The sequence below is a fragment of the Schistocerca piceifrons genome, chromosome X, assembly GCF_021461385.2.
Source record: "Schistocerca piceifrons isolate TAMUIC-IGC-003096 chromosome X, iqSchPice1.1, whole genome shotgun sequence".
Classification (NCBI taxonomy): Eukaryota; Metazoa; Arthropoda; class Insecta; order Orthoptera; family Acrididae; genus Schistocerca; species Schistocerca piceifrons.
Window position 1 is genome coordinate 120344444 of NC_060149.1, and position 26314 is coordinate 120370757.

Consider the following 26314-nt stretch of genomic DNA (forward strand, 5'->3'; position numbering starts at 1 on the left):
TATTTTAATTTAAAAAACCTACCTGTTACCGACTGTTTGTCTAAAATTCTGAGCCATATGTTTGTGACTATTACAGAGCCGTCTATCACAAAGTGAAAAAAGTGGTCCAACCAAAACATTCATATTTCTTTATGTACTACACGAATATGTAATAAAAAATGGGGGTTCCTATTAAAAAAAAACGCTGTTGATATCCGTTTGACCTATGGTAGCGCCATCTAGCGGGCCAGCCATAGCGCCATCTGGTTTCCCCCTTCAAGCTAAACAAGTTTCGTTGTTTGTAGTTTTTTCGTTTGACGCTTATTTCGTGAGATATTCGGCCCGCTAACGATCAATGGACCACCCTGTATACATTCGAATGTTACTGCTGCTGCATGAGAAGGCATGAGCTTATTGTTGTGTTGTGTTAGAGGCATAGAGTGTGACCTTATCGTTTTCTGGTTACGTTTAGGCCTAGTGCCCACTAGGTGCGTAAACACGCGACAAAGCGTTGCACGATTTATCACGCGCAGAGCAGTGGCGGACGAAACGGTCGGCGGTTGTCTTGCAATGTCAAGCGACGGAGCACAAGCTACAAATCAGTTTGATTCTTGCGATCTCTCTTGCCCTGCAAACTGCACTAAGTAAAAACTAACTAAAGCAGGAGTGGAGGCGTGCTGGTGTCACACGCCAAACCTGAAAACGAATATGCGGGTGGAGTTTCATGGTTCAAATGCCTCTAAGCACTATGAGTCTTAACATCTGAGGTCATCAGCCCCCTAGACTTAGAACTACTTAAACCTAACTAATGTAAGGACATCACACACATCCATGCCCGACGCAGGATTCGAACCTGCGACAGTAGCAGCAGCGCGGTTCCAGACTGAAGCGCCTAGAACCTCTCGGTCACAGCGGCCGGCTGGAGTTTCATCGCCAAGTAGTTTCTTAGACCTTTTCTGAAGGAATGTGGCCAGTTCATGTTAAATTCCATTCGTTTCTAAACCTTAAAATATCGAAGAAATTTTGTAATAACAAAAATGAAGACAATTAAAATAGGATTTTATCTTTAATTAGAAGATACGTTTACATAAGGGATCTACTTACGTAATTTGAGCTAATGGGAGAATTAACAGTCTCGTAAAAACATTGCTAATGTCCTCTACGGTGACTCGTTGCAGTATTTTATTTCACGAATCGATAAATAAGTTTCATTTTACAGTATCATATACATATATAAATGCTGTCGGTATCATTTAATAATACAGTAAACTGACAAACACCTGAGACTTGGGAGTACAATTTTAAGTATTTGTTAAATACAATTCTCGACAGATAATGTTGGACGCTTTTCTCTCTTGCCTGATTCCACAGCAGTACTTCTACTATAGTTAACGAGCTGTAAGGCTGTAAATGTCTGTACGGATCATTTTTTTCAGTTGATATTGTTAAAACTCTGCAGAGCCTTCTTTGTTTATCTCTATGTTGTGTAGAAATGATTCAAATGGCTCTGAGCACTATGGGACTTAACAGCTGATGTCATCAGTCCCCCAGAACTTAGAACTACTAAAACCTAACTAACCTATGGACATTACACACATCCATGCCCGAGGCAGGATTCGAACCTGCGACCGTAGCGGTCGCGCGGTTCCAGACTGAACCGCCTAGAACAGCTCGGCCACACCGGCCGGCCTGTTCTGTAGAAAAGTAATACATTTTACACTGTAACGACAGTATAACTGTCAAAGATACTAGACAGTGGCCTTTCTTCACTCAGATGTTCTTCCTGAAGAACACATCAGTCCAGACAACACTCAACGCAGCATTAACGATGAAACGGAAAGCTTTGCTTCTGATGACGAAGGTATATGGAATAACGAGACTGACTCGAATGAAACCTGTCGTAGTGAAGAGCATTTTACCAATGATGGAGATAATTTAGAAGAATATAGATGATATTCAGAGACGAGCGTCACAATATGAAACCCAGGCAACACTTACAATGCAAAAAAAAAAAAAAAAAGTTTCAAGCGCCCGTACAGAAGTAAGATTCAGAAGATGAATTATGATGAGAAGTTACCTGAAATTGAAAATACGAAGCTTTCCCTTATTCAAGAAAGGCCTTACAAAGTGAGTATAGTAAATATCAGTTTTTGATGACTATGTTGCTACATCTGTGTGAAGTTTCTTCGTCTAGCACACACTAATTTGATCGGACGACATCGTCAGCAAAGCACGCGTCGCGCAATATAACGCACAACGTGCAACGATCTGTCACATATTTACGCATACAGTGGACACGTAGCCTTAGTTTGTCAAGGTCATTGCCTGTCAACTTGAAATCGATCAACGGTAGAACTTCTGCGCAAGTGTAATTTCCCCGCTCTTGTCAGCAACAAAATAATTTACGTAATATTCTTAGAAGAGGAATAACAACATGATATGTTAACTAGTATTTAACATGTGAAATCAAGTATGTATAAAAAAGTCTGTGCGGAAATGTAAAGTGAAATGCATCCGTAATTCGCCAGCGGAACTGTTGTCGCAACGTCTCTGGGGATCGATACGCGCATGCGCAGTGACAGCTACATTCCAGACGGTTATTCAAAGGCGGCTAAAACAGCGCACGCCGTCGACGATTTGAACGCTCGCTAGCCGCTGGAAAGGATCATGTTCGCCGAAGTCTGACTGTGCCAATTATTCTCTTCGGAAGCTTACAGAGATGCATTTAGTAACAAAGATGTTCCTGACAGCAGACCAATAACATTGTAACATAACTATACAGTACAAATTTCCCTTGAAAAAGAAACATCGTCTCAGGTGAGTTTGATACCCGACTTTTTGGTACGGAACTGGCGGGGATAATTCTATTTCATAAAATTACTCCATGCTACAGCATTTCTGTTTCACTGCTTCCTTCACGCGTTATAAATGCTATGTTTTGTTAAAGCACAATCGTTTGACTAAAATCGCACATCACACTATTTTGTTAACAGGTATACGATTTCCTGATTATATACGATATCTCACAATGCCACAAGTAGCCCATGTCAGGTGGATAGTGATATTTATATTTTAAATGTCTCTGATGTAACTACGACATGGCAAAATAATGATTAATTCAGATAAATATATCGCCGTCAATTCGAAATCACATAGTCATCTGTTTTGGCGCATTAGATGGCGTACTTGTATGCAAGCTCTAAAGTCAAGGAAAGATTTACGTAGCAAGTGTATAGCAGAAGCGTTATTTTCTGTAACAGCTGCTAAACTGTGGCAAGGCCGCAGTCGGATCTTTGGGTACGACTCACGACCCTCAGGGTCAGCTCCGCATCTTAATGAAGCAAGGTGGCCACGCGACGTTGCAGAGCAAGGTCGCCTGCGCCAAATCAGCTGTAGCAAGCTTTGGCGTTTCGAAACAAGCGGAGCGAGGAATTTCGCGGAATTTGAAAAGCGCTTTACGTTCCTTTAGGGTCCGAGTGTTTTGTTCCTATATGGCTCTAGAAGTCCAAATTTTCAGATCACATTACTCACTTTGAGGAGCATTGCTCACGAAAAGCAAAGGAGAGGTTTCGAATTCCGCTGTGGCACACAGTTCAGTCCGCCGAAAAATTTCATTATTCGCGTAATTTAGCAACTGAGACTAAGAATTTAAAGTGATTCATCACTTAAATGTCTAGCTATCATGAGTTAAATTCAAACAAAATGAGGTACGCCGCTGAGCTCTGAATGTTCGTCGTGACACGTAAATTAAAATACTGATGCTTTTTCCAGAGAAATGGATTTGAGACCTTGCTAGACGTTCCGAATGTGGTTTACCGTGTTTTCCTTAAATCAACCGAGACGAATGCTTGGATGATTTCTTACATAAATCAGGGCCGCTCCCTACAACTGATTTACCTCCGTCTAGAATAACTACATCCTTGACAAAAACGATAAAATCTAAGCTTCTTTTTTCGTTAAACTTGTGTCTATTGTTTCCTTTCATTTCATTTTGGGAATAACGTGTTTTCTGCTGGTATTATGTTACACTATGAAGCTTTCAAATATCTGGGTTCGAGTATCGCTGCAAAACATAGTTTCAGCGCCTCAGATATATCCGAATATCTTAAAGCATGGAACTTGGGCATTGTGTATCACGCCCAAGTAGACTGTGGGGGACTGTAATATGTATGTGTATGGATGCACATGTGTGCATGTGTGCATGCGTGCGAACACGCGCGTTTGTGTGTGTGTGTGTGTGTGTGTGTGTGTGTGTGTGTGTGTGTGTGTGTGATTGTTTATGTGTACAATTGCATGACTGTAGGTTAAGTTATGCGCTACGTTTGTGCTAGACTTCATATCGAGACTTTGTATTCAACTCAGGAAGTTGGCACACATTCTATTGATTAGCAACTATACGTTACATTTGATGAACAAAGACAGCTGATTAGACTACTTTTCGTTACTAGTATTATTTCCAACTAAATGCAGCCTCAAAGCGCGGTTTGAAAAGCTCGATCACGGAGATGAACCATTCGATATGTGTGAAGAACTTAACGGCTCGCTGAAGAGAGTAGGAACGCATCATGTAGGGTCATATTACTCACTGGACTTCATGTAAATGTTCAGTCTCCGGTAACTGTTGAATTAAGGACACTTACTCTCAGACTTTCTCTGTCTCTTACTCTTCTCTCTCTCTCTCTCCCTCCCTCCCACCCTCTGTCCCTGTGAGATGGTGCCACACTCCTGGCGTACGACTATTACTGCATGGTGCCACACTCCTGGCGTACGACTATTACTGCATTTTGTCCACCCGCAACTCTTTTACGTTAATCAGCTCACTACGCAAACTCCGTTATCTCCAATTCCTCTTTGATCTGAAAATGGCTTGATCGCTTGCAAGAATGGGAACAAGCCAGCACATAAATAGTCTTTCCTGCTGCTTCTCAAACCAACAACAGATGTGAGCACAGTGTTTTGCTACAAATATTGATACAAATCCGTAAACTATTTCTTTAGATTTTTTTGCCATTGTTAAGGAAGGACGTTATTCTTTTCTGACTTGACACGCGGTTCTATCAACTAGTCTTATGCTGGCCCAAATCGCTTTTTTTTTGTACCTCAGTCTGTCGTAGCTCGTAATAAAGGGTGCTTGGAAAACTAGGCATTTTTCGGTTTTGTGAATTTATCTACATCCATCTACATCCATGCTCCGCAAGCCACCTAACGGTGTGTGACGGAGGGTACCCTGAGTACCTCCATCGGTTCTCCCTTCTATTCCAGTCTCATATTGTTCGTGGAAAGAAGGATTGTCGGTATGCTTCTGTAAGGGCTCTAATCTCTCTGATTTTATCCTCATGGTCTCTTCGCGAGATGAGGGAGCAATATACTGCTGGACTCTTCGGTGAAGGTATGTTCTCGAAACTTTAACAAAAGCCCGTACCGAGCTACTGAGCGTCTCTCCTGCAGAGTCTTCCACTGGAGTTTATCTACCATCTCCGTAACGCTTTTGCGATTACTAAATGATCCTGTAACGAAGCGCGCTGCTCTCCGTTGGATCTTCTCTATCTCTTCTATCAACCCTATCTGGTACGGATCCCACACTGCTGAGCAGTATTCAAGCAGTGGGCGAACAAGCGTACTGTAACCTACTTCCTTTGTTTTCGGATTGCATTTCCTTAGGATTATTCCAATGAATCTCAGTCTGGCATCTGCTTTACCGACGATCAACTTTATATGATCATTCCATTTTAAATCACTCCTGATGCGTACTCCCAGATAATTTATGGAATTAACTGCTTCCAGTTGCTGACCTGCTATATTGTAGCTAAATGATAAGGGATCTATCTTTCTATGTATTCGTAGCACATTACACTTGTCTACATTGAGATTCAATTACCATTCCATGCACCATGCGTCAATTCGCTGCAGATCCTCCTGCATTTCAGTACAATTTTCCATTGTTTCAACCTCTCGACACACCACAGCATCATCTGCAAAATGCCTCAGTGAACTTCCGATGTCATCCACAAGGTCATTTATATATATTGTGAATAGCAACGGTCCTATGACACTCCCCTGCGGCACACCTGAAATCACTCTTACTTCGGAAGACCTCTCTCCATTGAGAATAACATGCTGCGTTCTGTTATCTAGGAACTCTTCAATCCAATCATACAATTGGTCTGATAGTCCATATGCTCTTACTTTGTTCATTAAACGACTGTGGGGAACTGTATCGAACGCCTTGCAGAAGTCAAGAAACACGGCATCTACCTGAGAACCCGTGTCTATGGCCCTCAGAGTCTCGTGGAGGAATAGCGCGAGCTGGGTTTCACACGACCGTCTTTTTGTAAACCCATACTGATGCGGAAAATGCTCTCGTTTCCGTAGTGCAAGGTATCTTCGACGACCATGAAACAACATCAACTGCGATATAGTGCGCTCTGAATGGTTCGTTAGCAACATTGTGATATAATGAGACAGGTAGGAGGAAAACCCCGTTACGTGCGTGGCCAGACTCGGGCGATAGTATGCAAAACGCCAATACCCCGCATGTCAATACAGGATACACAACAACAGTATTTTCTGTAGATCTGCCAATCCGAAATGATTGCAACAGCATCTCCCGTTGTTGGACAAACATCTTTCGGAGGCCAACCGTGCTCTGCTCTGGCGATGTTGTTGCATTCTTTCGGCCACCAGTATGTCACGAAGTTTAACAGTACGTTGATATGCGACATGACTTGCGGAAGTCGAATTTGCGGAACAATTATTCGCTGCCGTCTTTACATGTTCGACCTAAATCGATTTTCCTAGCTCGATCAAATATAAGTTTTCAGAGCGTCAGCTGCTTTACGCAAACGGTATCTGTAAACTAATTTTTCGATTTCGTCTGTACAGTGAATTACGGTTCTCAAATGGTCAAATGTGTGTGAATTCCTAAGGGGCCAAACTGCTTAGGTCATGGGTCCCTAGACTTACACACTACTTAAACTAATATATGCTAAGAACAACACACACACCCATGCCCGAGGGAGGACTCGAACCTCCGGCGGAAGGGGCCGCGCATTCCGTGACATGACGCCTCAAACCGCGCGGCCACTCCGCGCGGCTGCGGTTCTCAATACTTTCGTAATGTTTATAGTGAAGAGAGAGTATGTTTTGTTTGTGTCTGTTTGTGAACTCACACGGAGTAGGAGGGTCCACAATAAAAGATGGTTCAAATGGCTCTGAGCACTATGGGACTTAACTTCTGAGGTCATCAGTCCCCTAGAACTTGAAACTACTTAAACCTAACTAACCTAACGACATCACACACATTCATGCCCGAGGCAGGATTCGAACTTGCGACCGTAGCGGTCGCTCGGCTCCAGACTGTAGCGCCTAGAACCGCACGGCCACAAGAAAAGATGTTTAAAAATCTTATCCACGACAATTAATGTATCATAAGCTGTTTTACTAACCCAGTCCAAAGTACAGTCGTACTGGAAAAAGTATGCAGTGTACACTGGTGAAAGATTATTGTAGTCCAACGTTTTGAAGGTCTGTAATGGCTAGAAAATATCCTAATGATTAGATATTTTTATGTTCTTGAGCGTAAAAAGAGCAAATATTTTGATGATAGCTACTGATAGTGTACGCAGAGACAACCCTAGCTCATCCGTTCTCGGGTTCAAGTACTTTCTTGGCGCCCCCTGACAGCTTAACCAGCTAAACCAGCCCCAGCATTAAAAAAAAATATTGGGAGGCTAATTTTGTTGTAGTATTTACACAAAAACAAATTTATTATTACACATTCAAAAAAAAATTTACTTTAGAAGATTTAGCTTTCGCTAAATTCTTGACAAACTAATGTCAGTTCAGTTTACGGGAGGGCCCAACTGAACAAGTGAGTCACAAGTGTTTATAAGTCTGTCACTCATACAGAACGGATCCAATTTCCAGTTACATCTCTCTTCTCTTCTCTTCTCTTCTCTTCTCTTCTCTTCTCTTCTCTTCTCTTCTCTTCTCTTCTCTTCTCTTCTCTTCTCTTCTCTTCTCTTCTCTATATATTGGATGTCTCTCCTAAGAGTGGATCACGGGGTCCCGGGTTCGATTCCCTGCCGGGTTGGCGATTTTCTCCGCCTGGGGACTGTGTGTTTGTGTTGTCCTCATCACCTCATCACCTTTCGGGTAGTGGCGAGACTGGAAATGGAAAGATTGTAACTTGTACGGGCGCTGATTACCATGATGTTGAGCGCCCTACTAACCAACATCATCATCATCACCTCCAAAGAGTCGTCTCGCACATTTTCTCTGGTGTTTCGGCATATATCTGCAATTTCGTTTTTGCGTTGTGTAGCTGAAGTCAGCCCAAGCAGCTAATGGTTGTCATGTCTTCCATGCGACGGCCAGTGTCAACAGAAAGTGTCGGCTTATCTCCCATTACAAACACAATTATTTTTAAATCGGAATTTGCCGACGAGATGCTGCATTCATAAAACGACGTATTAACAGTTGCTCGCAGCAGTTATGATGGTATCTGAGCAACGTGTTCCTGTATACTGGCCTTTATATCAGGTAGGGACTGAATGTCTCCCTGGCCAACACGGTCTTTTAGATATCCCCAGAGCAAAAAATCAGATGGATTCAAATCAGGTGATCTGGCAGGCCATCCATTTGGGGAATCTCTGGAGATAACGTGTTCGTGCAAGGTTTTGTTAAGCAGATCTTACACTGAGCAAGTCTCATGAGGTGTTGCCACACCTTTCATGAAAACAGTGGTTTCCACGCAGTTGAGTTCTTCCAAAGCGGGAATCACATGCTATAGAAAGAGATCCTGGTAGCTTACAGACATCACGGTACATCTGACACACCGCCTTGATGTCCTTTCAATGAAGAGAGGACCTAGAATAAAGGTGCTTGTGATCCACACTACACAATCACATACTGCGAGTGAACTGGCTCTTCGTGCACAACACGCAGTTTAATAGTACCTCAAATTCGGCAGTTATTCACTGCACCCTGTTGTGTAATATATGCCTCGTCACTCCATAGAATATTGCTTGGGCACATGTCGTCTACTTCGATCCTTGTCAGAAACAGAAGAGCAAATTCAGAACGTTTCTGCGGATCATGAGGTTTCAGATGTTGCACCATCTGTATCTTGTACGGGTACCAGTGCAATACAGCCTGCAAAACTTGCCATACTGTTGACCATGGAATGAACAATTCTCGCGACACTATCACTGTCTAGGGCACGTGCTGCATAGTCAGTTATAGCAACAATAACTTCGTCAATAATTTCCATCGTGACAACTCGACTTCCTTTTCCAGTTGGCATACCAAGCTTATCCGTGTTTTCGAGTTTCATTATCATCTTCTTTAAATCATTTAGTGACGTCAAGCCTCTCCTCAGACCTTCCAGTCGATGCTACTCTGTCAATGCAGCACTGTAATTGCTGCCATTCACATAAAACAAAAATTGGCTCTGAGCGCTATGGGACTTAACAGCTGAGGTCATCAGTCCCCTTGACTTAGAACTACTTAAACCTAACTAACCTAAGGGCATCACACACATCCATGCCCGAGGCAGGATTCGAACCTGCGACCGTAGCGGTCGCCCGGTTCCAAACTGTAGCGCCTAGAACCGCACGGCCACTCCGGCCGACTGTGCAACACATCTCCTCTATTGAACAAGTGCTCATAGCTCTTAAGGCATGGATGTTACAGCCCATAATTACTAGACATTTTTTTCTTGTTTTCGTCTGTGCTACCACCTTCTAAGGTGCATACCCTACATTCCTAGCAACAACAGTACCAGTACATGTATTGCACTGTCAGAGATATCAGAACGGTTTCCGCTTATAACTTCCGACTCGTACATTTCCTGTATCAACCTCAATTTGATACATTTGTCCTTCTCCATCAACCTAGAAAGTTTGTAACGTCATCACGGAATTACCCCGTATATACATACATTTACAGGCACCGGCGCCTATTACTTTGACGCTCTGTAGCGTCGTTGGATGACGTTTCCAGACATGGGTTCCTATTCAAAATATTACGTATTCACTCCCCTCTACAATACCTAGAAGTTTGTAACGTGAATTTCAGAACAACCTGCATACATACATTCCACTTCTACAGTGCTTGTTATTTAAAGTCCCCACCGCCTTTTTCTGCCTGTATATGAAGGTTAATCCCTGGAACTACCGTAGAAATTTTTGATAACGTTTTCACTAATAGACACACTGATTCACGAGGAAGCTTCTTGTATATAATTTATAAATATTTGTCGCAAATTGGCTGAAATATGATGAATTACATTCCCACGACGCGCTTTTCTGTCTGTATGTGAAAGCTACTCGCAAAAACTACTGTATGGATTTTGATACTCGCGACGCACTGGCAGACCGGCAGACCGCCCCGTGGACAAATCAGCGGCCGCGTCGCCTTTGATGCGAGGTTCGCATTGTTAGCGGGTCGCGGTCGGGCAGTGCAATTACGCCTTCAGACGCTGCAGTACGCCAGCAATTGGAGTGTACTGCTTGGATAGTTTAATTTTAAGGGGCACTGCGTAGAGTTGCGGATAAAAATCTGTGAACAACGTTGGGTAAGTGAAAATATTTATTTGCAGAGGTAGTAGAATGGGCTAAAAAAAAAAAAAAAAAAAAAAGTCCAATAAACATGGGCTCTGAAATGCATACTTGAGGAGCACTTGTTCATCAGTGAACAACGTCACGTAAGTGAACATATTCACTTACCTGACGTTGTTCACTGATTTATTACGCGTAACTCTATGTAGTGACCCTTAAACAAAATCGTCGCTACGCCATACAAGTCGTCTGCGGCCGTAGATACTTATAAGAGAAACTCCCAATTTCTCCTCCCCCCCCCCCCCCCCAGATTTAGTGGTAAAAGGGCCCAGTGGACAGCCCGTGATAAACTCTACACAGGTCTAGTATGAAAACAGGAAGGTGGTGCATCAAATTGTGACAAAAAAAAAAAAAGCAAAACAGAACCACTGAACAGTCCAAGCACAAGAAGTATAACATAGAGCTGTCTAGACTAGCCATGGCGTCGTGGTTAACGCCGGTACGGTAGCTCAGCGTGTTCGGTTGCCGGCTGTGGCCGAGCGGTTCTAGGCGCTTCAGTCTGGAACCGCGCGACCGCTACGGTCGCAGGTTCGAATCCTGCCTCGGGCGTGGATGTGTGTAATGTCCTTAGGTTAGTTAGGTTTAAGTAGTTCTAAGTTCTAGGGGACTGATGACCTCAGATATGAAGTCCCATAGTGCTCAGAGCCATTTGAATCATTTTTCGTGTTAGGTCAGAGGGTTTAGCTACCCTCTGCAATAAAAAAAACTGAGTGAACGGATCAACGAACAATCTGCACGGGTGTCATCGGACGTTCACCATGAACAAATTCAACGAACAGTATAGAACAAACAAAAAAAAAAAGAAAAGGGGGGTTAGCTGCTCTCTGTAATAATAATAATAAAAAAAACTGAGTGCATGGATCAACAATGAACCTGACTGGGTGTCACGGGGCGTCCGCCGTGGACGAATACAGTGAACAATAACGAACAAAATGAGATTTTTAAAGAAGTGGTCACGGTGTAGGACTGTAAAGTGGACTAGCCGTGTTCAACGCTCCCTCGTGTCAATTCTTTTTCCGCTGTTCTCTGTATTCAAATTTGTGTCTGTGTCGTGGTGTAACATCCGTTTGCAACAGCGATGTGTAAGGTAGGCACCTAGAAAAAGTGTTGACTCTGCACAACTACTCTATTAGCAGCCGGAAGGAAGTGGCTTTCGAATGGTAACCGCAAACGTTTGATAACAAGGTGACAAGTCAGCCGAATCCTCCATCGGAAAACGCGTTCGGTGTGTCATACACGACATTAGTCACAGTACGCGTGTCATATGATAGGAATCTCTTATCGGCGCACCTAATTTGTAGGCCTGGTGAGTGAGTGAGATATGCCTCCTTGTCCGATTTAGCTGTTCGTATGAATGTGACTGTGATCCCTTCTAAGGAAATGATGAAAACATAATAGTTTGTCACATAAGCTGCAACAAATGAAGGCAACTGTTTCACAATCACACAGTTTCTCTGTGCTCTGTCGAGATATACGTTTTTAACGTTTTTCAAATTGCATTCAGTTTTGGAAGTTTTGACTATTGAATTCCTTGGTTGTAACATAGTTCAAACCAGTTTATTTGTTGTTTTCATTTCCATGAGACGTCTGTTTAGTATCTCGCCTGCTCTCACTATTCATCACATTTACAGGGTTATTACAAATGATTGAAGCGATTTCACAGCTCTACAATAACTTTATTATTTGAGATATTTTCACAATGTTTTGCACACACATACAAAAACTCAAAAAGTTTTTTTAGGCATTCTCAAATGTTCGATATGTGCCCCTTTAGTGATTCGGCAGACATCAAGCCGATAATCAAGTTCCTCCCACACTCGGCGCAGCATGTCCCCATCAATGAGATCGAAAGCGTCGTTTATGTTAGCTTGCAGTTCTGGCACGTTTCTTGGTAGAGGAAGTTTAAACACTGAATCTTTCAAATAACCCCACAGAAAGAAATCGCATGGGGTTAAGTCGGGAGAGCGTGGAGGCCATGACATGAATTGCTGATCATGATCTCCACCACGACCGATCCATCGGTTTTCCAATCTCCTGTTTAAGAAATGCCGAACATCATGATGGAAGTGCGGTGGAGCACCATCCTGTTGAAAGATGAAGTCGGCGCTGTCGGTCTCCAGTTGTGGCATGAGCCAATTTTCCAGTATGTCCAGATACACGTGTCCTGTAACGTTTTTTTCGCAGAAGAAAAAGGGGCCGTAAACTTTAAACCGTGAGATTGCACAAAACTAACTTATGGTGAATTGCGAATTTGCTGCACGAATGCGTGAGGATTCTCTACTGCCCAGATTCGCACATTGTGTCTGTTCACTTCACCATTAAGAAAAAATGTTGCTTCATCACTGAAAACAAGTTTCGCACTGAACGCATCCTCTTCCATGAGCTGTTGCAACCGCGCCGAAAATTCAAAGCGTTTGACTTTGTCATCGCGTGTCAGGGCTTGTAGCAATTGTAAACGGTAAGGCTTCTGCTTTAGCCTTTTCCGTAAGATTTTTCAAACCGTCGGCTGTGGTACGTTTAGCTCCCTGCTAGCTTTATTCGTGGACTTCCGCGGGCTAAGCGTGAAACTTGCCCGCACGCGTTCAACCGTTTCTTCGCTCACTGCAGGCCGACCCGTTGATTTCCCCTTACAGAGGCATCCAAAAGCTTTAAACTGCGAATACCATCGCCGAATTGAGTTAGCAGTTGGTGGATCTTTGTTGAACTTCGTCCTCAAGTGTCGTTGCACTGTTATGACTGACTGATGTGAGTGCATTTCAAGCACGACATACGCTTTCTCGGCTCCTTTCGCCATTTTGTCTCACTGCGCTCTCGAGCGCTCTGGCGGCAGAAACCTGAAGTGCGGCTTCAGCCGAACAAAACTTTATGAGTTTTTCTACGTATCTGTAGTGTGTCGTGACCATATGTCAATGAATGGAGCTACAGTGAATTTATGAAATCGCTTCAATCATTTGTAATAGCCCTGTACTTGCGACAGCAATTTATTCTTACCACATGACTCATATTCTATAACCAATGTATAGTATGAGAACTGCCAAGACTACAGAAGAGGGACCGATGACCGTAGCAGTCTGGTCCCTTTAATCCCACAAACCAACCAAGCAACTACAGAAGAGAACAAACATTTCGATGACCAGACGGACAGTTCATAATGTGGTGAAAAAAATAAATAAAGAAATGGTACAGCGGAGTTTTGACCCCGGCTCATCCTCTTTGCAATCCAACAACGCGACCACTTTACCACGACGCCGTGGTTCTTCCATTTGGCTTGATGTTGTACTTGTTGAGCTTCGACCGTCCACTGTTCCTGTTTTGCTTTTTTTCACACTTCAGTACACGTTCTTCCTGTTGATTTGTGTTCAGTTTTTGACTGGCTATCCACTGAGTCGTCTTACCACTAAATACGAGGGGAGTGTAATGGGGAGTTTCCCTTGTTAGTGCTACCCGTACGAAGCCAGGGCGGTTCACTCCTGTAAAATAATTAGTAACGTAGTAGCTTTTAGTACAATGAATAGTTAACTTTGTGACAGAAGCTGCGGTCCGTCTTCAGGGCCCCGCTGTAGCCGGCGTCCGGACTCCCTTGCATCCTCCACTGCTAAAGATAAAATGCGCCTCTCTTCAATTAAACAATGGAAATGAATAAATACTTTCTCAGTCGAATATACCTTCTCTCTACTGCAGAAGAGAGATTTCGGCCGCTAGGACCACATTTCCAGACTCGATAATGAAGTGTTTACACAAAAAAATAAAAGAAATAAATGAAATGAGTGTATGGCATCGTTGGCCGGGAGGCACCATTTGGGGAAGTTCGGCCGCCAAGTTCAAGTCTTATTTCAGTCGATGCCATGTTGGGCGACATGCGCGTAAGGTGATGAGGATGAAATGATGAAGAGGACAACAGAACAACCGGTCCCTGAGCGGAGAAAATCTCCTAACAGGCCAGGAATCGAACTCGCGTCCGCTTGCATGGGAGGCGAGCACGTTACCACCTTTTTTTCTTTTTTTCTCATTTTGTTCAGTATACTTCGTTGCGTTTGGTCTGTGCGTACGTCCCATGGCGTGCGTTAAAGTTGATCGTTGATTCCTTTACTCAGTTTTTTTTATTACAGAGGACAATCGGCCCTCTGACTGAACAAGCTGAGCTACCGTACCGGCACCGCCCAGCTAAGCAGGCGGGCTGTGGTTACACAAATAACCAGACATGGTATTGAGCAATCAGTCTATGAAAACCGAATTTGGGAGCCCAATGTAAATATAGGTATAAAAAGGACAATATAATTTGTAAATATGTAAGGGGCGTGTACAGCGTCAGATGTTGAGTGTCGCTGTGAAGCACACGGAGATGCCGCGTACGCATGTTAGACAGCGTTATCAGCATCTAACAGAGTTTGGAAGGGAATTCTTTGTTGGTCTCTATTTGGTCGGCTAGTCGAATCGTGCAATATCAATATTTGTGAGACATTCTGATGTGACAGTGGCCCATGTTCTATTGCATGCGACCGTGAGGGCAAGCGTAGTCATTATGTAGGTTCATGTCGACTACGTCTGACCTCCACAAGACAGTATCACCATATTATGAGCCAAACACGTCGTGATCCGTTCACATCTGTGCCTGCCATCTGAAGGAAGGAAGAGTATTGTTTGTCCCGTCGACATCATGGTCATTAGACATAGAGCACAAGCTCGCAATGTTTCAAGGATGGGCAAGAAAATCAGCTGTACCCTTTCAAACGAACCATCCAAGCACTTGCGACTTGAGCAGTTTAAGGACACGGTTTTGAACTGTCGTCCTCCCGCATACGAGTTCATTGTGCGAACCACTGCGCCATCTCGCTCGGTGCCTGAAATCTCAGAACAAGTAATAAATAGACTTCCTCTAACGTTCTGAGTCATCCCGCACTGTTGGTCTGAGACCACCAGCAGTCGTACTAGGGAATTACCATCCCATGCGTAGACTGCCGTTAACCATGCAACATAAAAGGCTGCGTCTGGACTGGTACTGTGACCGGGAACCGAACTGATGGTGAATGACATCGCATTTTGTTCAGAGATGAATTGCGGTTCTGCACTACCACGGACGGCCGTTGTCGGCGAATATGGCGGCTTCTTGGGGAGAGATCTCATCCGTACGATGCTTTGGAGAGAGGTCTGGAGGTGTCATGGTGTGGGAGCCATCGGGTATGACTTCAGGCCACCGCTGGTAGTGATCGAGGGAACTCTGACGGCCGGCCGGAGTGGCCGAGCGGTTCTAGGCGCTACAAATGGTTCAAATGGCTCTGAGCACTATGCGACTTAACTTCTGAGGTCATCAGTCGCCTAGAACTTAGAACTAATTAAACATAACTACCCTAAGGACATCACACACATCCATGCCCGAGGCAGAATTCGAACCTGCAACCGTAGCGGTCGCTCGGTTCCAGACTGTAGTGCCTAGAACCGCATGGCCACTCCGGCCGGCTCTATGTGCTACAGTCTGGAACCGCGCGACCGCTACAGTCGCAGGTTCGAATCCTGCCTCGGGCATGGATGTGTGTGATGTCCTCCGGTTAGTTAGGTTTAAGTAGTTCTAAGTTCTAGGGGACTGATGACCTTAGAAGTTATGTCCCATAGTGCTCAGAGCCATTTGAACCATTTTTTTGAACTCTGACGGCACAACGGTAAGTTGCGGACTTCCTGCACCATCACGTGCTACCTCTCATGCGACAGTATCACGGTGATATTTTTTAACAGGACATTGCTCTTCCACACAGGACACGTGTGTCTGCTAACTGTCAGCGTGATGGTGAGTCCCAGGTAGAACATAGGAGTATATGGGATCAGGTCGGACGTCAACTCCATCCCAGTGCCTATATCTAGGATTTCAAGGGCCAGTTACAACAGTTGTGGGCCAGTTTGCCTCAGAAGAGGATACAACAGCTTTATGATATCCTTCCCAACCGAATCAGTACACACATCCAGGTCAGAGGGGATGTAACGTCAGACACTGCCAAGTTATCTGTAATTTTGCTCGAGTTTTTAAATCACTGCTTTATCAGCCTGAGGCGTCTTCAGGTAATCCAGTGGTTAATGTGGCTGCCTGCGAAATGCAGAGGAGATCAGAGTTTGAGTCCCGGTCTAGCACAAATTGTCAGTATTTAAATGATTTGATAACGTATGCAGTTGTCATTTTTCTTACAGAGACTAGTAGCCAAATGTACCATTACCGAATATTTTTACAGATTCCTGGAAACGGTTTAAGGCTGAAATTGTACAACAGTACAACTAATAAAGAAAAAGTGACAGCCACGGGCGGTCTCAAATACTTTATACAACTTATCACACCTGTTGACCCACATTCAATGAAAATTTTCATTGTTCACGATATATTCACTACGTTGCGGACCTCTGATCGGCTTTTGTTGATTTAATTTCATTTTATAGTATCTCCATTGATTTCACCCCCACCATCCGTTAATTTCATTTCAGTAAAGCTAATCCAATTTATTTAATGCGCTAATTATTTTATCCAGCCACGTGTAATATTACGCAAGTTCGATTCTTTGGCAGTTGTGCTTCCCTGCCACTCGACTTCTGTATGCTGAACGAACAAACGTGCAGTCAGAACTACACTGAAGAGCCAAAGAAACGAGTACAACTGGGTAATAAATATCGTGTAGGGCCCCCTCGAGCACGCAGAAGTGCCGCAACACGACGTGTCATGGACTCGAATAATGTTTGAAGTAGTGCTGGAGGGTTCTGACACCATCAATCCTGCAGGGCTATCCATAAATCGGTAAGAGCAAGACGGGGTGGAGATCTCTTCTGAACAGCACGTTGCTAGGCGTTCCAGATATGCTCAATAATGTTCATGTCCGGGGAGTCGGGTGGCCAGAAGAGTGTTCCTGGAGCCATTCTGTAGCAATTCTGGACGTGTGGGGTGTCGCATTGTCCTGCTGGAATTTCCCAGGTCCGTCAGAATGCACAATGGATATGAATGGATGCAGGTGATCAGACAGGATGATTATTTACGTGTCACCTGTCAGAGTCGTATCTAACCTTATCAGGGGTCCCACATCACTCCAACTGCACACGCCCCACCATATTACAGTACTTACACCAGCTTGTACAATCCCCTACGGACATGAAGGGTCCATGGATTCATTAGGTTGTCTCCATACCCGTACACGTCCATCCGCTCGATACAATTTAAAACGAGACTCGTCCGACCAGGCAACATGTTTCCAGTCATCAACAGTCCATTGTCGGTGTTGACGGGCCCAGGCAAGCCATAATGCTTTATGTTCTGCGGTCATCATGTGTAAACGAGTGGGTCTTCGGCTCAGAAAGCCCATATCGACAGCCGGCCGAAGTGGCCGTGCGGTTAAAGGTGCTGCAGTCTGGAACCGCAAGACCGCTACGGTCGCAGGTTCGAATCCTGCCTCGGGCATGGATGTTTGTGATGTCCTTAGGTTAGTTAGGTTTAACTGGTTCTAAGTTCTAGGGGACTAATGACCTCAGCAGTTGAGTCCCATAGTGCTCAGAGCCATTTGAACCATTTGAACCCATATCGATAGTGTTTCGTTGAATGGTTCGCACGCTGACATTTGTTGATGGCCCAGCATTGAAATCTGCAGCAATTTGAGGAAGGGTTGCACTTCTGCCACGTTGAATGATACTCTTCAGTCGTCGTTGGTCCCTTTCTTGCAGGATCTTTTTCAGGCCGCAGCGATGTCGGAGATCTGACTTTTACCGGATTCCTGATATTCACCGTACACTCGTGAAATGGTCATACGGGAAAATCCCAACTTCATCGCTACCTCGGATATGCTGTATCCCACCGCTTGCGCACCAACTATAACACCACGTTCAGATTCACTTAAATCATGATGCCCTGCCACTGTAGCAGCAGTAACCGATCTAACAACTGCGCCAGACACTTATTGTCTTAGATGGGCGTTGGCGACCGTCGGGTCGTATTCTGCCTGTTTACATATCTACATCTACATTGACACCTACATCTACATGGATACTCTGCAAATCACCTTCACAATTCTCTATCATTCCAATCTCGTCTAGCGCGCGGGAAGAACGAACACATGTATCTTTCCGTACTAGCCCTGATTTCCCTTATTTTATCATGGTGATCGTTTCTCCCTATGTAGCTCGGTGTCAAAAAAATATTTTCGCATTCGGAGGAGAAAGTTGGTGATTGGAATTTCGTGAGAAGATCCCGTCGCAACGAAAAATTCCACCCCGAATCCTGTATCATTTCAGTGACACTTTCTCCCCTATTTCGCGATGGTACAAAACGTGCTGCCTTCTTTGAACTTTTTCGATGTACTCCGTCAATCCTGTATGGTAAGCATCCCACACCACGCAGCAGTATTCTAAAAGAGGACGGACAAGCGTAGTGTAGGCAGTCTCCTTAGTTGATATGTTACATTTTCTAAGTGTTCTGACAATGAAACGCAGTCTTTGGTTAGCCTTCCCCACAACATTTTCTGTAGGTTATTTCCAGTTTAAGTTGCCCGTAATTGTAGTTCCTAGGTATTTAGTTCAATTAACGCCCTTTAGATTTGACTGATTTATCATGTAACGGAAGTTTAACGAATTTCTTTTAGCACTCTCGTGGATGAACTCACACGTTTCGTTATTTAAAGTCAATTGCCAATTTTCGCACCATACAGATATCTTTTGTAAATAGTTTTTCAATTTGATTGAGCTTCTGATGACTTTATTAGTCGATAAATGACAGCGTCATCTGTAAACATCCTAGGACGGCTGCTCAGATTGTCTCCCAAATCGTTAATACAAATAAGGAACAGCGCAGGGTCTATAACATTACCTTGAGGATCGCCAGAAATCACTTCTATTTTACTCGATGACTTTCCGTCAATTACTACGAACTGTGACCTCTCTGACAGGAAATCACGAATCCAGTCACATAACTGAGATGATATTCCATAAGCACGCAATTTCACTACAAGCTGCTTGTGTGGTACAGTGTCAAAAGCCTTCCGGAAATCCAAAAATACGGAATCAATCTGAAATCCCTTGTCAATAGCACTGAACACTTCATGCGTGTAAAGAGCTAGTTGTGTTTCAGAAGAACCATGTTTTCTAAGTCCATGTTGACTGTGTGTCAATAGACCCTTTTCTTCCAGGTAATTCATAATGTTCGAACACAATACATGTTTCAAAATCCTGCTGCATATCGACGTTAATACTATGGGCCTGCAATTTAGTGGATTACTCCTGATTTCCTGAATATTGGTGTAACCTGTGCAACTTTACAATCTTTGGGTAGGATATTTCATCGAGCGAACGGTTGTATATGGTTGTTAAGCATGGAGCTATTGCATCAACAAACTCTGAAAGGAACCTAATTGGTATACAGTCTGGACCAGAAGACTTGTTTTTATTCAGTGATTTAAGTTGTGTCACTACTCCGAGGAAATTTACTTCTACGTTACTCATGTTGGCAGCTGTTCTTGATTCTAATTCCGGAATATTTACGTCATCTTTTGTGAAGGCATTTTTGAAGGATGTGTTTAGTAACTCTGCTTTGGTAGCAGTGCGTTCCATAGTATCTTCATTGCTACTGCGCAGAGAAGGCATTGATAGTGTTTTGCCGCCAGCATATTTCACATTCGACCAGAATCTCTTTGGATATTCTGCCAGGTTTCGAGACAAAGTTTCATTGTGGAAACTATTATAAGCATCTCGCACTGAAGTCTGCGCTGAATTTCGAGCTTATGTAAAAGGTCGCCAATCTTGGGATTTGGGTCTGTTTAAATTCGGCATGCTTGTTTCGTTGTTTCTGCAACAGCGTTCTGACCCGTTTTGTGTACCAAGGAGAATCACCTCCGTCGTTTGTTAATTTATTTGGTATAAATCTCTCAATTGCTACCGACAATATTTATTTGAATTCAAGCCACATCTGATCTACACTTACATTGTTAATTTGGAAGGAGTAAAGATTGTCTCTCAGGAAGGCGTCAAGTGATTTTTATCCGCTTTTTTGAATAGGTGTATTTTTCGCTCATTTTTGGAGGATTTGTGGTTACTATATTCAAGGTCGCTACGGCAACCCTGTGTTCGCTAATCCCTGTATCCGTTTTGATGTTCGTTATAAACTCAGAATTATTTATTGCTAAGAGGTCTAGTGTGTTTTCACAACCGTTTACTACTCGTGCGGGTTCATGAAGTAACGGCTCGAAATAATTTTCAGAGAATGCGTTTAGCATAATATCGGATGATGTTTTATGCGTACCTCCGGAATTAAACGTGTATTGTCGTCAAAATATTTTGGGTAAATTAAAGTCACCACCAACTATAATCTAATGAGTCGGGTACGCGTTTGAAATCAAACTCAATTTTTCTCTGATCCTTTCAGCAATTGTATCATCTGAATTGGGAGATCGGTAAAAGGATCCAATTATTATTTTATTCCGGTTGCCAACAATGACCTCTGCCCATCCTAAGTCACAGGAACTATCTACTTGAAATTCGCGACAAGATAAACTACCTCTAACAGCAAAAAACACGCCACCGCCAACCGTGTTTAGCATAGCCTTTCGGAACACCATTAGGTTCTTCGCAAAAATTTCGGCTGTGCTTATCTCCGGTTTTAGCCAGCCTTCAGTATTTGAATACGCGTGCCTATACCAGTTTCTTTAGCGCTTCAGTGTATATTCAAAGAACTCTGCCCTCACGAAGAGCAGACACGCTAATCACTCTCGTTCTGGCGCACCATAAATGGAAAGAACCAGAACCCTAGCCGGTCGGGTGGCCGAGCGGTTCTAGGCCCTACAGTCTAGAACCGCATACCGCTACGGTCGCAGGTTCGAATGCTGCCTCGGGCATGGATGAGTGTGGTGTCCTTAGGTTAGTTAGGTTTAATTAGTTCTAAGTTCTAGGGGACTGATGACCTCAGAAGTTAAGTCCCATAGTGGTAAGAGCCATTTGAACCATTTGAAGCAGAACCCTATTGCTAAACTTCCAGAGGTTGTTCAGCGAAACCCCTCCGAGTCTTTTGGTACGTCAGGGACCCACAGTCTCTGGCAGCTCGTTACAGAGTTATTGCATTTCATTTGTTTTCTAGCCCCAATTAGCTTTTCAACTGAATTGCTCTGAAAACGACACAACAGTTCAAATGTTTACGGTATGCACTGTGCCTCTTGTTTCCATTGGATCACGGTACCTGCTGTGAACAACAGTACTGCTCTCTTTAACTCGTCGCCCTCAAGCTTGCATTCAGTGCTGCTCGGCTCTATCTAGCGTTTTGTTTTGTGGCAGTATCAGTTGTGCGTTAACAGTGACACAGAGCAGTACTATGGATAGCTTTACTGGTGAATAGTTGGCTAATTTGCACCTCATTTCTGGCTTCACTGAATGCGATGGAAGAGCGGCGCAATGACGCAAGGTTGAGCTGTCCCTACAGAGACGCCCACCACGTCAGTTGTACATAGTCACCTACGAGAAACTAAATCCTGTGTTCTGTATTTATGTTTTGGCGATTACTTTTTACAGGCTTTTTCACTGCTGTGAAGGTAATTTCTGACAAACAACGGTAATTGGCGTAGCAAACTGAATATACGCACATCAAAAAAAGTTTTGCATCACCCCAGTTCCCAGAACTCCTGAAGATAGACGTTGACTGTGGATATTGTATCACAGACACAGTCCGTTTGACTGTTCAGAGATGTCACAAAACTTGCCCAAAGATGTAAACAACAATGCATGAGCAGCGTCCATTAGACGGAGGGCGTCCGACAGCCGATCAGTTCCAGTCATTCCAACAGGAAGGAGGTACACGGCTCGTGTTGTCTGTAGTTCAATCATCCCTAGACCGTCAATACTGCGGTTCGATCGCGTCCGCATTGTTACTTTGTGCCGTGCGGTTCTAGGCGCTGCAGTTTGGAACCGCGAGACCGCTACGGTCGCAGGTTCGAATCCTGCCTCGGGCATGGATGTGTGTGATGTCCTTAGGTTAGTTAGGTTTAACTAGTTCTAAGTTCTAGGGGACTAATGACCTCAGAAGTGTGCTCGGAGCCATTTGAACCATTTTTTTGTTACTTTGTGCCAGGAAACGCTCTCAACGAGAGAAGTGTCCAGGCGTCTCGGAGTGAACCAAAGCGATGTTTTTCGGACATGGTAGAGATACAGAGAGACAATAACTATCGATGACATGCCTCGCTCAGGCGGCCCAAGGGTTACTACTGCAGTAGATGACCGCTACCTACGGATTATGGCTCGGAGGAGCGCTGACAGCAACGCTACCATGTTGAATAATGCTTTTCGTGCAGCCACAGGACGTCGTGTTACGACTCAATCTGTGGGCAATACGCTGCATGATGTGCAACTTCACTCCCGACGTCCATGGCGAGGTCCGTCTTTGCGACCACGACACCATGCAGCGCGGTAATCGATTGGCCCAATAAACGTGCCGAATGGACCGCTGAGGATTAGCACCACGCTCTCTTCACCGATGAGCGTCGCATATGGCTTCAACTAGACAATCGTCGGAGAGGTGTTTGGAGTCAACCCGGTCAGGCTGAATGCCTTAGACACACTATCCAGCGAGTGCAGCAAGGTGGAGGTTCCCTGCTGTTTTGGGGCTGACGTACGCTGCTGGTGGTCATGGGAGGCGCCATAACGGCTGTACGTTACGTGAATGCCATACTCCGACCGACAGTGCAACCATATTGGCAGCATATTGGCGAGGCATTCGTCTTCATGGACGACAATTCGCACCCTCATCGTGCACATCTTGTGAATTATTTCCTTCAGGATAACGACATCGCTCGACTAGCCAGTATGTTCTCCAGACATGAACCCTATCGATCATACCTCGAATAGATTGAAAATGGCTGTTTATGGACGACGTGACCCACCAACGACTATGAGGGATCTACGCCGAATCGCCGTTAAGGAGTGGTACAATCTGGACCAATAGTGCCTTGATGAACTTGTGGATAGTATGCCGCGACGAATACAGGCATGCATCAATGCAAGAGGATGTACTACCTCTAATAAGAGGTACCGGTGTGTACAGCAATCTGGACCACCACCTCTGAAGCTCTCGTTGTATTGTGGTACAACATGCAATGTGTGGTTTTCATGAGCAATAAAAATGGCGGAAATGATGTTTATGCTGATCTCTATTCCAATTTGCTGTAAAGGTTCGGGAACTCTCGGAACCGAGGTGATGCAAAACTTTTTTGATGTGGGTATCACAATTAGGCAACGGCCTTGCCGCAGTGGATGCACCGGTTCCCGTGAGCTCACCGAAGTTCAGCTTTGTCGGGCGTGGTCGGCACTTGTATGGGTGACCATCTAGGCCGCCATGCGCTGTTGCCATTTTTCGGGATGCACTCAGCCTTGTGATGCCAATTGAGGAGCTACTCGACCGAATAGTAGCGGCTTCGGTCAAGAATACCATCATAACGACCGGGAGAGACGTGTGCTGACCCCACGCCCCTCCTATCCGCATCCTCCACTGAGGATGACACGGCGGTCGGATGGTCCCGGTAGGCCACGCGTGGCCTGACGACGGAGTGCTATCACAATTACATTATTTCTCTGTAACGAGCCGGTGGCAATAGTGTGTTTGTTATACCAAAATACTCAGTGGGTAACCATGGGCAACATCTGAAAGTTTGTGGATGCAGTTCTAGTTCACCCTTTACACCACCTGTTTCCATTTGTCCCCTCAAAATATAGTGCCGTTATTGTCCGAATGGCTGACTTGTCTTTTTATCTCTAAGACTCCTTAACTTATGTCCATAAGTGTAATTCTTTTTAGTCGCTTACTTCCACCAAGTTGCAGAAATTTCAGTCGGTGGAGTAAGAGGGTCTTACGCATCTTACAGAAATATTGAACTGGTCTGTGACGCTAAATGGATACATATACACTATTTTGACGTTGGGGGAGAGTTGTCTTTTCGCCTCAACATGTAAACAGCTTTAAATACGCGTCTGAAGGAACAGAGTACACCACACAAAAATATAGAACAGTAAGGACCAAAGAAACAATTTCGTATACGCCGAATACAGTATTAAGTAAATAACTTTAAATTAAGTAACGTTCTTATTTTTACCGAAGATGCATAAGTAGAGTCACTTTCATTTTGGTGGGTATGTGAAAGCGCAAAACTATCTTTGATGGTGACGATATTGTTGCATGAACATACGACAACGGTGCTTAGCTCTAAAATCTTATGGAACGTTAAAAGCTTTCACTAGAATTGAAATAAACCATTCTCTTAAAAAACTCACACACACACTCAAAATACACACAGACACACTTTAAAAACAACATACCTATTCGTCTGTTGTGTCATCAGAATACAAACTAATGCAGTTAATCTCCTGTATCATTTTCCCCTCAATGAAGAACAAACATTCCCTATTGCAAACCGGATGTTTCCCGTAGGAGTGCACTGAAACACCCATATTAAAAATCAGAAGCTCAAATGACTCTGAGCACTATGGAACTTAACATCTGAGGTCCTCAGTCCCCTAGAACGTAGAACTACTTAAACCTAACTACATCACACACATCCATGCCCGAGGCAGGATTCGAACCTGCGACCGTAGCAGCAGCGCGGTTCCGGACTGAAGCGACTAGAACCGCTCGGCCACATCGGCCGGCTAAAAATCAGAAGCCTTCATACTTAACCATACTAATCCGCTACGGATAAACTTTGTCCCAGTGCGACCGACTGTAATTACGGACGTGGGAATCATGGCGTAGCATGTTAATATTCGGAACATGAGACCAAACGTCCGTGAATAAGGATGCAGTGCATGTAATATTTTTTATTACAGTCACATTTTTAGCTTCCAGCAAAGAGCACGATGACGGTTCTGTGCTCAATGGCCGTCATATGAATGGAACCATCCAGCTGGTATCGCCGTAGCTTTGCTTCAAACTATTATCTGTTCGACGCCAAACTTTAATGGGTACCATATTTTAACAACCAGGATATGGAAGGCAAGAGTTTGTGTAGTCACCCATTAAAAGCGTGCAGTTTGGGTTACATTTATTATCAATTCTTTTCAAATGCTGATCATTTTACGGACAGTGTCCTCCATAGCTCCATAGACAACGTATTGCCCGTCAGTTCGGAAATTTTGGTTATCTTTGATATCGTGTGTCCACCTCCTTCTTAGATAACGTTTTAGTCCTTGACCTAGTTTACGAAATGTAGATCGTGATAAGGGTATTTATAAGATACTTCTTGTAATAAATCAATTAGTGCAGCTATTACTTCCAGTTCAGAGCATGTTTTTGCATTCTCCTTGATTTCCTTGGATGTTTGTAAAACTGCCACACGCAGTCTCACGATGGCACATAAACACCTCTTGAATAAAGAAACACAGATATTGATTATCTGTGACGACTGAAGGAGTCGACATGGTGGCAGTATGTCCCTCTTGCACTACACTGAAATATTAGTCAGTCCGCCAAAACAGAGTGCGGGAGGAATTCTCCTCATTTTTCTGTCTAGTGTGTCTTAAAAGAAATAATAAATTGAGTTGTAATAACGCGGGTTAAGGGACTCAACAGAGGCATTGTTGCATCACCACATCGACGTATATGGCCTAACAAAAGAAATGAAACACACAAAAGATTTGGTCGGATGTCAATATTATTTCACGCACGTACACACAGTCGGCGGGTATACAGGGTGAAGCGAAATTCGCGCACTCGGGCTTCGCAGCGCGACTCC

The 26314-nt window shown here is 44.0% G+C and overlaps 1 protein-coding gene across 1 annotated transcript in view; it reads left to right on the plus strand.

Annotated features, from left to right (window-relative positions):
- Nucleotides 1-2675: 2675 nt before the first annotated feature.
- LOC124722539 (osmotic avoidance abnormal protein 3) overlaps nucleotides 2676-26314 on the plus strand; it is a 372346-nt gene continuing 348707 nt past the window's right edge. Inside the window, exon 1 of the mRNA XM_047247684.1 lies at nucleotides 2676-2796. The gene's annotated coding sequence lies outside the window, so the exon portion shown is untranslated. The remainder of the gene's footprint in view (nucleotides 2797-26314) is intronic.